The sequence below is a fragment of the Chrysochloris asiatica genome, unplaced genomic scaffold (genome assembly GCF_000296735.1).
Source record: "Chrysochloris asiatica unplaced genomic scaffold, ChrAsi1.0 scaffold00175, whole genome shotgun sequence".
NCBI lineage: Eukaryota > Metazoa > Chordata > Mammalia > Afrosoricida > Chrysochloridae > Chrysochloris > Chrysochloris asiatica.
Genome location: NW_006408693.1, coordinates 2,850,001 through 2,863,433, shown reverse-complemented (window position 1 = coordinate 2,863,433; position 13,433 = coordinate 2,850,001).

Below are 13,433 nucleotides of genomic sequence, written 5' to 3'. Positions count from 1 at the left end.
TCTTCCTTCAATCCTGATGCCATGTTTTTTTTCATATAATCAAGCTTCTTGCATTATTTGCTCAGCATACAGCTTGAATAAGTATGGTGAAAGAATACAACCCTGGTGCACAACTTTCCTAATTTTAAATCATTCGGTTTCCCTTGTTCTGTTCAAACAACTATCTCTTGGTCTATGAACAGGTTCCTCAAGAGCACAATGAAATGTTCCAGAATACTCACACCTAACAATGTTGTCCATAGTTTGTCATGATCCAAACAATCAAAAGCCTTTGTGAAGTTAATAAAACACAGACAAACATCTTTCTGGTATTCTCTGCTCTCAGCCAATACCCATCTGACATCAGCAATGCTATCCCTTATTCCACGTCCTCTTCTGAATCTGGCTTGAACCTCTGGAAGTTCTCTGTCAATGTATGCTTGCAGCTGTTTTTGTATAATCTTTTGAAAAAAATTACATGTGATATTAATGATGTTATCTGATGATTTCCACATTCTGTTGGGTCACCTCTCTTTGGAATGAGCACAAATATGGATCTCTTCCAGTCAGTTGGACATATGTTTGTCTTCCAAATTTCTTGGAAAAAATGACTGAGTGTCTTCATTGCTTCATCATTTTGTTGGAGGATTTCAATTTGTATTCCATCAATTACTGATACCTTGTTCTTTGTCAATGCCTTAAATGTACTTTGGACTTCTTCCTGCAGTATCATTGGCACGTGAGCATATGCTACTTCTTCAAATGGTTGAACAGAGACCATTTCTTTTTGGTACAGTGATTCTGTGTATTCCTTCCATCTTCTTTTGATGTTTTCTGCATCATTCAATATTTTGCCCATAGAACACTTCAATGTTTCAATTGAATTTTTCTTGAATTTTTCCTTAGTTCTTCAGATTGAAAAAAGCTGAGCATGCTCTTCCCTTTGGTTTTCTAACTCCAGCTCTTTGCACATTTCACTATAATATTTGACTTTGTCTTCTCTCTCTGTCCTTTGAAATTTTCTGTTCAGCTCTCTTACCTCCTTATTACTTCCATTTGCTTTACCATCTTTATGCTGTAGAGCAAGTTTAAGAGTTTCTTATGACATCTCTTTTGGTCATTTATTTCTTTCTTGTCTTCTTAATGATCTTTTGATTTCTTCATGTATGATGTTCTTGATGTTGTTTCACATCTCTTCTGGTCTTCAGTCATTAGTGTCTCATTCATCAAATTTGTTCTTGAGATGATCTCTAACTTCAGGTGGGATATGTTCAAGGCCATATTTTGGCTCTTGTGGACTTGTTTTAATTTCTTCAGCCTCAGCCTGAATGTGCATATGAGCAATTGATGATCTGTTCCACAGTCTGCCCCTGGACTTGTTTTAGCTAATGATATAGAACTTTTAATGTTGTTTATAAGAGATTTTCCAGCATTGTGATGGAAGCAAAAACCAGATTAACTGAAGAAAGAATGAGGGCTCTTCCAAAAGAAATTATAGTGTGATAGTTCTCCTATATAATGACCAAGAATATGGACTCTGGAGTTAGCTTTATAGAGTTCAAATCTCAGTTTTGTTTTGTTTTGATTTTTCATCTTCCAGCTGTATGACCTGTACCAGGTTACTAACACCTAGTCTGTTTGTGCTCAATCTTTCAGTCTGTTGGTTAGGGTAAAAAAGTAACATAGAGAGCTGTGAGAAGAAACAGATAAATTAATGCAGATCCTGGAATATAGTAATATCCTAATAAGGATTATTTCATAAGCAAGAAACAACATAATATCAATAGGGACTTGAAAGTAGATCACAAAGGGTTGTAAGTATGGGAACAAGACCAAACATATTGATAGAGCCCTAGGTATGAAAGATTCTGAAACCCATGCTAATGAGTCAGGTTTCTTCTTAGACATTGCACTATGGGAGTTTCCGAAAGGAGCTAAGTGATTATATTTCTATTTGTAAAATATCACACTTATTTCAGTATAAAGGATGGATCAAAGTGGAACCAAGTTAGAGGCTCAGACATGATAGAAGAATTACACTTCACAACAACATAAGGTTTCCAAAGCTATAAATCTTTATGGGAGCAAAACCCCTCAACTTTCTCCCCTTGAGCAGCTGGTAGATTCAAACTGCTGCAATCACAATTAGCAACCCAACAAAAAACCACAACACCATCCGAGATCCCTGTACTATGGTGTCTGCAACTGTTGAAGACTCCCTACCTTCCATCTTCTTAAAATGCAGGTATGAATCATTCAACATAATAACCCATTTCTTTTCTTCTTGCTCATGTCTGGAGCCAAGACACTCAGGACCACAGGTGATAAGCATGGCAATGAACACTTGGTTCAAGACAGCCCAGGTTCATGACATGGCTTGCCTCAAAAAGGAAAGGGCAATCTCATCAGATTCTCCTTCTATAAAAATATAAAAATATGAGTGGGAGTTGAAAGATCATGGTATATAAAATGATTGCAGAGACAATGCTGACAATGTGAAGCTCATGTTCTGAGTGGTCAGAAACTATGAATGCTCAGAGCAACAGATCATGGAAGATAATAGAAAAAGCAGACACACAGGAAGAAATGGAAGAACCTTAAGGTATAAAGAGATGAAGGGAGAATCTGATCCTGAATTGCAACCTCAGCTCCTGACAGCTTTCCTGTCATGCGTCTGTTGCCTCTTAGTAGCTCCCTTTTCTATGAAAGGAGAATCAAACCAAACCTACTGCTATCTAGTAGATTCCAACTCATAGAGACCATATTCAACATCATAGAACTTCTTGCAGGTTTTCAAGACATAAATCCTTTACAGAAGCCAACCGGCACATCTCTCTTCATTGAGTGACTAGTGGATTTGAATCATCAACATTTTGTTACCATACAAGTACTTAAAATACTGTGCTATCTTTGAAAGAAGGTAAAGAATGTTTATTCCAGAAAGCCAGAAGAGCTAAACTCTAATAGCCATTATTCTCCTAGTTTTTCTCCTTCCATTATCTTTCCCTCCTAGCTTTGTTTACAGACCCTTCTGTGTTATACTTTAATTTTAGTCTTCTCCCTTAAGAGTTGTTAGGTGCTATGGAGTCGGTGCCAACTCATAGCAACTTTATGCACAGCAGAACAAAACACTGTTCAATTCTGGGCCAACCTCACTATTGTTGCCATGCTTGAGTCCATTGATGCTGCCACTTGGCCAATCCATCTCGTTGGGGGTCTTCCTCTTTTTCTCTGACCCTCCACCTTACCAAACATGATATCCTTCTCCAGTGACTGGTCCCTCCTGACAATATGTCCAAAGTATGAGAGACGAAGTTTGGCCATCTTGGCCTCCAAGGAGCACTCTGGCTGCACTTCTTCCAACACAGATCTGTTTGTTCAATAGGCATCCCATTGCACTTTCAACATTCTCCTCCAACATCATAACTCAAAAGCATCAATTCTTCTATGGTCTTCCTTATTTATTGTCCAACTTTCACATATATATGAGGTTATTGAAAATACCATGGCTTGGGTCAGGTGCACCTTGGTCCTCAAGCTGGCTTTTTCAATCAACATACTTTCCCAACTCACAACCATGCCTTCCAATTCTACCTGTATGATGATGATGCCTAAATTGTAATTTCTAGTTTAGATATCTCTGCCTGGTGGACATTCCTCAGAGATATTCTTCCAATTGTTGTTAAGTGCCATTAAGTTGGTTCTGACTCATAGTGACCCTGTATAGGGTTTCTGAAGAGCAACTGGTGGGTTTGAACTGCTGACCTTATGGCTTGGTCGTGCTGATCCTACAGTGCCACACCAACAGTCCAGATTCTTTCAAAAGTACCTTAAAAATGAACATGTCTAATATTGAACTTTTCTGTGTAAACACTAATACTTTCTTTAAATAATGAAAACTTTCAGCTGAAAACCCAAATCATTTCATATTCTTTCCCCTTTTTATCCACTTGGACAGTAAGCCATCATAATTCTACCCTCTTACATTTTTCTTTACTGCCTCACTTCTAAAATCACACTGCCACCATCTCTACTTGTCATTGTTGCTAAGTACCATTGAGTCAGTTGCTACTCTTAGCGTCCCCGTGTAAACCACCAACCTCATGGTTTAAACTGACCTTGTGGTCCATTGCTTATCCTACAATGCCACACCAGGACTCTTCCTGAAAAGTCCAATTCTTTGGCATAATATTCAAATCCCTCTATAACTGTTCCCCTAGTGACTTCTACATATAATCTTTTGCTACACTCCATCTAACTCTAGGTTTCAAATTATCCAGCCTTCTGGGTACAAATGACACAAAACATCACAAGTTGTTGCTTTCACTGATCACTCACTGAGAAAGACTAACTCCTTTCCTAGAAGGTGAATTCGCTTTTTCTTCCTACAAAGAATTTCATGTTATCTTTCAATACTTATGATCCATGATCCTGCACCCCAAAATTAAATCACTGAATTTTATTACGCCTCAGCTGTGCTCTGAGCAGGTTCCTATAAAAGAATATCATTTTATTGTACTTAATTTCAAAACTTTTGTTTCTATCTATCTGTCTAGAAGGATCAGAAAATATTCCACTTTTTTTGTATGGCCTATGCCAAACTCACCACTCATCTGTTACACTGTAGTAGTTTTCATCTTCTGTGATGCTGGAAGGTATGATTCTGGTATTTTAATACCAGCAGTGTCTCCCATGGTAGACAGATTTCAATGGAGTTTCCAGACAAAGACAAGGAAGAAGGAGAGGCAGAGTACTTCTGAGTGTTCAGCCACTGAAATCCTTGTGAAAATGTCAGAACATTGCCAGATATGGTGCAAGAAGATAAAAACATTATGAATGGCACCAGAACATTGCCAAATATAGGACCAAAGTTTTTCATTCTGTGATGTATAGGGCAGCTATGAATCAGAACTAATAACACTTACCAACAACATCAATAATGCTAATGCTAGAGAGTGAAAGCATTCACAACTTGTTTTGGAGGCAAGGGAGGACATAAGTACATGGGGTGGGGGAATAAAACAACTACCCTCTGAGGGAAGAGAATAATGCCAAGTAAGTGATGCCATGCAATTTTATGGTCATTATTTTTTTAATGATCTGGATTGACACAGTGGCTGCAACCAATGGACTCAAATATAGCAACAATTGTGAGGATGGCAGAGGACCAGGACATGCTTTGTTCTGTTGTACATGGGGTCTCTATCAATCATAACTGATTTGAGAGTAACGAACAATTGAAAATGCCTTCCAAAAGGACAAGAATAGAAAAACCCCTCAGTGTGGGCCAAAAGGGCATTATGCTTTTCCATTTCCTCTGAAAGCGCAATGCAATCTCTGCAATTAGAAGCAGAAATCCCTAAAAGCAAGGCAGCCTGTTTCCTGTTAGGATAATGGAATGAGAGGACACAAGTCCTGAATTAAACAGAAACATTCTCAGAAATAAAAACATTTCATCTACACCCCAATGTTAGTGAGAATATCAGATAGTGTATGAGTGGAATTTGCTCCATGTAGATAATGACAAAGTGAAAAGGGAGCCAGCCCTTCACAGCAGCAGAGCAAGGTGGGAAAGGCTCTGTGAAGGCTGATAGCAGTGCTAAAGAGTCAATTAGACCTTAATTAGCTGAACAGATCCTGTTGCTACCTTGTCTGGGGAAATGCTTTGGGAATCAGTCTTACTAGGGATGTTTCTTTGTAATATCCTCAGTTTAAGAGGCATAAATGACTCATTTAATCAAGGGGGTAGAAGACCTGCTCAAGATTGTATCATACCAGCAGAGGAAATCAAAGAGAAAATAGGGCTATGGATCTGTGCCCAGGTGTAACAACCATTTGACCATGGCAGTAGCTAATCACCACCCACCAGTGCAGTAGTGCAAGAAACTAGTTAAAGTTAAGACTAGGAATCCTGGGGGAAAGAGAATGGGATGAGGAATGACAATGGAAATTAGATAGGGCCCTGGGCAGGAAAGGCTACTTCAACCCTGGGCTCTACCCCTCCTTCCAGATTCTTGGAAGAAAAGAGGCTGAGAGAAAAACTTTTATCTGCCAGAATAGAATGGAAAATTACGAGCGGAATATTTTAATGAAAATCTGCTTATTAATTTGGAAATGATAATGAAAATTCAGACAACATACTTAAACTATTTTTGTGTCGTGTTGATGTTGTTGTTATGTGCTCTGGAGTCGGTTCCGACTTAAAGCGACCCTATACAGGGTTTCCGAGGCTGAAAATCTTTACGGGAGCAGAAATCCTCATCTTCTTCCCGCCGAACAGCTGGTAGTTTCGAACTGCTCACCTTAAGGTTCGCAGCCTGATTCGTAACCACTACGCTACCAGAGTTCCTTAGCAGAACTCTACAGACACCTTTTCTAACAATGTTTATAAATACATAGTACAAGATATAATAATCTTTTAAAAAATCATTGAGAGAGTTGCAAAAATACTTCAAATTGTAACTTAGTTATATATATATATATATATATATATAAGAGTGTGGTAATCCTGTAGAATAAGCACTAGACTGCAAGCCACAGGGTTGGCAGTCCAAGCCCACCAGCCACTCTGTGGGAGAAATAGGAGACTTTCTGTTCCTGCAAGGATTTACATCCTTGGGATTTCTATACAGGGTTGCTATGAGTCAGAATCAACTCCATAACACTTAAACAACAATACACACATTTTTTTTACATTAAATAACAAGATCAGGTAACAGATCTTGTTGTTAAGTGGTATCGAGTCGGTTCTGACCCATAGTGACCCTTTACAGGGCTTCTGAGGAGCAGCTGGTGAGCTTGAACCACCACCGGCCGTGTGGTTCAAACCTACTTTGCAGCATAGCGCACTAACCCAATAGCCACAAGTATGAACAATATTTGAATATACCTGTCACAAATGTAATGTAATATGAAAATATATTACATATATTTATTCTATTCTATTGGTGACCAAATCCCAGGTACTGTCACTACAACTAAGGAGCTCTGATAGCGTAATGGTTACGAATTGGGCTGCGAACCGCAAGGTTAGCAGTTCGAAACTACCAGCTGTTCCACGGGAGAAAGATGAGGCTATCTGCCCCCGTAAAGATTTACAGCCTCGGAAACCCTGTACAGGGTCACTATGAGTGGGAACCGACTCCACGGCACATAACACAACTAGGAGTCCTGGTGTGGGCTGTGAGTTAATGAGCCAGACTGCAAAGCCCTTTGAACTAAAAGAGCGGCGGTTCAAGCTTATCAGCTGCTCCTCGGAAACCCTGTACAGGGTCGCTATGGGTTGGAATCGACTCTACGGCAATTAACAACAACAACAGGCAATATAGCTGCAGTTTGTTGTCCACATTCATAATTAAACGACATGCTGAACTTCCATTAGAGGTAAAATAGATAAAGACGTAAGTTTTCTCCAGGTGGTGAGAATTGAATTGTGCCCCATAACATGAGATTCTAAACCCTGTTATCATTAAATGTGACTTTGTTTAGGGAAATGGGGTCTTATTCTGGAAGAAATTATCAGTTAATTCATACTGAACAAAATTGGGTAGACCCTAATGCTGAATGCTGTTTTACAAACCAAGTAAAACAAACACTGGAATAGAGTCACACACAGTAGAAGATGCCATTTAATGATCCATGTTGTTGTTGTTGTTGTTATTAAGTGCCATCGAGTCGGGTCCGACCCATAGCGACCCTGTACAGGGTTTCCAAGGGTGTAAATCTTTACGGGAGTAGAAAGCCTCATCTTTCTCCCGCGGAGCGACTGGTAGTTTCGAACCGCTGACCTTAAAGTTCGCAGCCCAATTCGTAACCACTACGCTACCAGAGCTCCTTAATGATCCATGTAAAAGCAGCAAAAAAAAAACCACTAAGGATTTCCAGCAGAATTTCAAAGTCTTCAGAAGGAATCAATATGACTAACGTAAGGAAGGTAGGACACCATCCATTGTCCTAACTGCTGTTGCTATTTGGTGCCATTGAGTCTGTTCTGAATCACAGTGACCCCCTGCACAACAGAATGAAACACTACTTAATCCTGCACCATCCTCACAATTGTTGTTATTGTTTGATTCTATTGTTGCTGCCACTAAGTCAATCCATCTTGTTGTGATCCACACAGTTGAGTGCCTTTGTATGGTCAATAAGGCACATGTACACATCTTTCTGAGATTCTCTGCTTTCAGCCAAGATTCATCAGACATCAGCAATGATATCCCTAGTTCCATGTCCTCTTCTGAATCCAGCTTGAATTTCTGGACGTTCCCTGTCAATGTTCTGTTGCAACTATTTTTGCATTATTTTCAGCAAAATTTGCTTGCATGCGATATTAATGATATCGTTGGATGATTTCTGCATTCTTTTGAGCAACCTCTCTTTGGAATGGGCACAATACAGATCTCTTCCAATCCATTTGGCTAGGTAGTTGTCTTACAAATTTCTGGGTATAGAAGAGTGAGCATCTCCAGAACTGTATCAGTTTGTTGAAAGATTTCAAATTGTATTCCATCAATTCCTGGAGACTTGTTTTACCTAATGCCTTCTGTGCAGCTTCAACTTCTTGCTAAAATACCATCGATTCTTGATCATATGCTACCTCTTGTAGTTGTTGAACATCAACCAATTCTATTTGGTATACTGACTGTGTATTCCTTCCTTCTACTTTTGATGCTTTTTGCATTATTCAATATTTTGCTCATAGATTCCTTCAATATTTCAAATCAAAGCTTGATTTTTTTTTCTTCAGTTCTTTCAACTTGAGAAATGCTAAGCATGTTCTTTACTTTTGGCTTTCTAACTCCAGGTCATTATATATTTAATTTTAATACTTGATTTTGTCTTCCCTAGCTGCTCTTTGAAATGTTCTGTTCAGTTATTATACCTTATCATTTCTTCCATTCACATTAACTTCTCTATCCTCAAGAGCAAGTTTCAGAGTCTATTCTGACACCCATTTTGGACTTTGCTTTCTTTTTTTTTTTCCCCCTGTCTTTTTAATGACTTTTTACTTTCTTTCAGGATGATGTTCCTGATGTAATTTCACAACTCTTCTGATATTCTATCCTACATGTCTAATGCATCAAGTCTGTTCTTGGGATGGTCTCTAAATTCAGGTAGGATACATTTTGGCTCTCATGAACTTGTTTTAATTTACTTCAGCTCCAGCCTGAAGAACTATGAGTGATTATAGTCTGCCCCTGACCTTGTTTGGGCTGATAACCCTGAGCTTCTCCAGTATGTCTTTCCACAGATGTAGTTAATTTGATTCCTGTGTATTCCATCTGTTGAGGCCCATGCATATGAAAGCCATGAATTCTATCCATGGATCCTCTGGGTTCAGTAAACTTCAGGTTAAGAACTCTTGTGTCAAACAGGAAACACAGGAAAGGAGAAGCAATTCTTCCATCGTTGGAGAAATGATTTCCTCCCAAATTGACTGAAAGCTTTATCTAAACTATATAATAAGAAGTTACTTCACAGGCATTTATGGTTATGAAGAATATTTTATTCATTATATTCATTTAAAATGCCAAATATTTTTAAACTGTCTCTAAATCTACAGAAATCAAGACAGTATAGTTACATAAACGAATGAAACAAGCTAAAAGGTTTGGAAATATACATACATATATTGAATTTATTTATGAAAAAAAAACAAACACCAAAACTATTCACTAGGGAAAGAATGTTCTTTTCAATAAATAGTGTTAACAATCATGTATCCATATGGCAGAAGGGAGGAATGGTGGGGACTTAATCTTTGCTAGCTCTGTTATTATTGTTAGATGGTTTGAGTTAGTTCCGACTTACAGCCACCTTATGCACAACAGAAGGAAGCACTGCCCCGTCCTGTACCATCCTCACAATTGTTGTTAAGTTTGTGTCAATTATTACTGCCATTGGGTCCATCCATTTCACTGGAGGGGTCTTCCTCTTTTTCTCTGACCCTCCACTTTACTAAGTATAATGTCCTTCTCCAGTGACTGTTTCTTTTTCTGATAACATGTCCAAAGTACAAGGGGTGACATCTTACCATCCTGACTTCTAAGCAGCATTCTGACTGCAATTCTAAGATAAATTTGTTTGTTCATGTGGCAGCCCATGGTACTTCTAGTATAATTCTCCAAAACTGTAAGGGAGCTCTGGCATTGTAGTGGTTACAAGTGGGGCTGCTAACCTCAAAGAAAGCAGTTTGAAACTACTAGCCATTCTGTGGGAGACAGATGAGGTTTTCTGCTTCCGTAAAGATTTACAGCCTCAGAAACCCAATATAGGGACACTACAATTCAGAACTAAATCCTTTCTATGATTCAGAACCAAATTCACAGCATATAACCACCACTTCCACCACCAAAGCCATAATTCAAATGCATCAGTTCTTTTATTGGCTTCCTATCATCAACATGCAAATGAGGTGATTGAATATACCCTCTTGAGTCAGGCTCACCTTAGTCCTCAAAATTTGGTTTTGCTTTTTATCACTTTAAAGAGATATTTTGCAGCAGATTTGACCAATGCAATATGTCTTTTAATTTCTTGACTCATGCTTCCATGATTATTAATGGTGCATCCAAGCAAAATGGACAATTTAAACCATTTATCATGATGCCATTTTTTGATCCAGTTGTGAGGATTTCTGTTTTCTGTATATTGACACGCAATCTACAGTGTTGGCTGTGGTCTTTGATCTTTATAGGTATACTGAGTCCTCTTCACATTCAACAAGCAAGGTTGTATTATCTGTATATTGCAGGCTGTTAATGATTCTTCCTCCAACCTTGATTGCACTTTCTTCTTTATATAATCCAACTTCTGGAATTATTTGCTCAGCACATAGATTAAATAAAATATGGTGAAAGAACACAATCATGCCATACACCTTTCATAATTTTAGGCTATTTGGTATACCCTTATTCTGTTCTAACAATTGCCTCTTAGTCTATGCACAGATTCCTCATGAACACAATTAAATGTTCTGGAATTTCATGTTTCCCAGTGTTATCTATAATTTGTCATGATCAACATAATCAAAAGCCTTTGCATAGTCAATAAAGCACAAATAAACATCTCTCTGGTATTCTTCACTTTCAGCCAAGATCCATCTGATTTCACCAATGATATCCCTAGTGCCATGTTGTTGTTTGATGCCATCGAGTTGGTTCTGACTCATAGTGACTTTTAAAGGGTTTATGAGGAGTTGCTGGTAAGCTTGAACCTCCAACCTTGCAGTTCAAACTACTTTGCAGTCCTGTGCCACACCATATACTATATACAAAAAGTAACTTAGATTTTATTTTAGATCTAAGAAGAAGAGTGAAAAGTATAAATGCATAGTAGAAAATGTAGTTGAAAATCTTTATGATCTTTGTTTAAGGAAAGTTTTAATAAGACATGAAGAACATGAATCATAAGCAAAATTTTGACAAAAAGCTTCCTCAAAATTTAAAATATATGCTCTTCAAAGCAAACTTAATAAAATGGAAATACAAGTCACAAATCGGCTATAAATATGTAAATTTATAGTAAAACAAATATCTAATAAGAATGAGATGTAGAATACAGAATACATAAATAACAATATCAATGACTTGTTAAAAAGGAAGCAAAAGTTTTGAGCAGCCATTGAACCAAAGAAGATATACAAATGTCCAATGAACTCATGTAAAGATACTCAAAAGTATTCATTATCAATAAATGCAAAGTAAAATAACAATCAGATTCTACTATATGCCCACTATAATTTTTGAAATTGACTATGGCTAATTTTAAAAAATAGATAATGATGAAGTGTGAGGCTTTCTGGCAGATTAAGTAGAAAGGCTGTACAGACCCTTGTCAGCAAAAAATATATGGAAAACCACGTGAAACAGATTCAGAGTATGGTCCCAGGACTCTGAGCTTCACAGAAAAGGATAAATAAGTGGATCAAGTACTTACTGGGAGAAAGATTTAGAAAAGAAGCAAGAAAGAAGATGACTTCTGATTTGGGGCAGCCAATGTGTCCCACTGCAATCATTTTGAATGGGAGTGAGCAGATAAAGGGACAAAAGAGCACTCTCATTGCAGAAACCTGCAGCGACTTATGGAAACAAAGGTGTGATCATTGTTCTTTTTCTTTCTTTTGCCTTTTTTTCTTTTTCTCTTTCTGCTCATTTCCTCTCTGATGACCTGAGGTGAGATCTGTACAAGTAGCCACACCCAAGAAAGAACCTGTGCCACACAGATCCTGTAACTAGGTGTAGAATCAAAGGGAAAGGAAGCAACAGAAAGGGTTGGTACCAACAGTCTCTTCCAAATTGGGCCTGGTCAGCCCTGGACTGGTTCTCAGTAGAAGAATCAGTTGAATGGACTTGAGGGAAAGATAAAAAAACAGGGAAGGAAGATTCAAAAGAAAAGCTGGTGCTAGATAAGAATGGCACAGCGGAAACATCTGAAATTTCTCAGGTGATTTTGAAGGAAAGAGTCCATTAGGTGGCATTAAAGAATTATTCTTATTTTCCCACAGCTGCTTCATGGCTGTGATTTATTATTTTATATTAATATCATCAGGTTATTTATTGGGTTCCCCCCTTTTTTCCAGATTTATTGTCTTTATATTGTTTTTTCTATGTTTTTATGACTTTTGTTTTCAGTATTGTTTTTTTGGTCCCCCTTCTATTTTGTGGGAGCACTTTCTTTGCTTGCCTCACCCAATAGTAGACAGCTGCATTCTGTAAAACCCCACCAATTGTGCAAGAGCCAGTACCAGATGCTATACACCAGAGCAGCATCTACAGCCAACACCTGCTAAAAACACTCTGAATTGAGCTGTACAAATAGTGAACAGAGAAGCTCATATCCTGATTACATCTATCAGGAGGCAATTGGGAAGTGCTTAAGAATGCACCAAAATATATTCATGTAATTAATACAAATACAGCAACATCACAATGCCTAAAAAGCAGCCAAAAATGTTTGCTCATATGCAGAAACAAGACAAAATATTTCAAACAAACAACTAAGAGGATGAGCTAGAGACTGCTTATGAGGGAGAAGAGACTTTGGAACTACCTGAAAAAGAATTCAGGAGCATGATATTGAGGTACATCCACCTCAGAAAGGTTGAGGAAAATAAGAAAGAAGTCAGAAAAATGCCACAAGAAAAATCAAGCAAAATAAATAAAACATTAAATTGATAATGACAATTGTTGGGGAGGCTGTGAAGCAACTGAAACTCATATGTTGGTAATGAGAATTCAAATGATACAGCAAATTTGGAAAGCAATTGGGCAGATTTTTAATAAACTAAACCTAGCATTTATCATATCAGAAGGATGTTTACCTGTGCTTTATTGACTATGCAATGGCTTTCGATTATGTGGATCATGACAAGCTATGGACAACATTGAGAAGTATGAGTATTCCAGAACACTTAATTGTACTTCTAAGAAATCTGTACCTAGACCAAGAAGCAG